General features: G+C 25.4%; 1 protein-coding gene across 1 annotated transcript in view; it reads right to left on the bottom strand.

The window, feature by feature from the left end:
- Positions 1-1,084, bottom strand: part of LOC109543068 (cytochrome P450 306a1) — a gene marked incomplete in the record, with an annotated part of 72,528 nt that overhangs the window by 57,708 nt on the left and 13,736 nt on the right.

Below are 1,084 nucleotides of genomic sequence, written 5' to 3'. Positions count from 1 at the left end.
ACAGAAAAAAAATGTATGTATTTTGTTTTTATAGGGATGTTTTTGAATCAAGCTTTAAAGGAGAAAATGATGCGGTTTTTGACACTGCAAAAAAACAGTGTTTTGTTGAAATTTCGATATTTTGTTAAAAGCGAATTTTGCGGAAAAACTTCGGTTTTTGGTCCCAAAAGTCAAACGAATTTTTTCGTAATTTCTTCGTTCTTTAACAAATTTTAGTTATTTTAATAATTTCTTTTACATTTTTTTAAATAATTTTTAATAAAACTTCCGTGTCTTGATCGATTTTCATGTTCGAAAAAGCGAGTTAGAAGAAAATGAATGGTATTTTTGTATATATTAAAATTTTTAAACATGGTTTTTACGTTTTTTTTGGGGGGGGTTTTCGACTCAAAAAGTGAAGCGGCTTTTGGCCTGATTTTAAAAAGATAATTTTTAGGAAATTTGAGTTTTTTGCAAAGGTGCGTCATGCGGAAAATAAGGGTTCTTTTCTACAGATTTGGCGTCTTTTTAACCGATTTTAATTTCGAAAAATATCTATTTTAGTTTATTAATTAAGTTTTCTTGGAAATCACAGAAAAAAAATGTATGTATTTTGTTTTTAATTATTAGAATAATTGATTTTTGACGTTTATTGTTGTCGTAATTTTTTTAGGTTTTTAATGGATTTGGCAAATGGGAACTTGATTTTTTTGACAAATGCGAACATTAGAGAAAATCATCAAAATTGTTTTGGAATTAACAAAAAAAAACAAATTAAGAAAATTATTTAGTTTTTTTTCATCAGGTTTAACACGAGGATTTTTGCGGAAATTTCGATGTTTTTCGAAAATCTGCGTTTTTTGACATATTTTTGATTTTTAAGCAATTTTTCTTCGTAACTTTGACTTTATTTAAAAAAAGCAATTTTTTTTAGCTGCTCGCCTTTTAAAATTTTGATAACAAACTGAAAAATCATTAACATTTTTAGGAATAAACAAAAAAAACGAATTTTTTTTTCTTTTTGTTAAGGATCTTGAAAAAATGTTCATTCCAATTTGAAAGTAAATTTTTGGGTAATTTTTTTACGATTTTTGGTTCAAAAATG

This window comes from Dendroctonus ponderosae, unplaced genomic scaffold (assembly GCF_020466585.1).
Source record: "Dendroctonus ponderosae isolate FM_Combo_2020 unplaced genomic scaffold, Dpon_F_20191213v2 Dpon_F_20191213_12, whole genome shotgun sequence".
NCBI lineage: Eukaryota > Metazoa > Arthropoda > Insecta > Coleoptera > Curculionidae > Dendroctonus > Dendroctonus ponderosae.
Note: the sequence above shows the minus strand (reverse complement) of the source record. Positions and strands in the feature narration are given on the sequence as shown.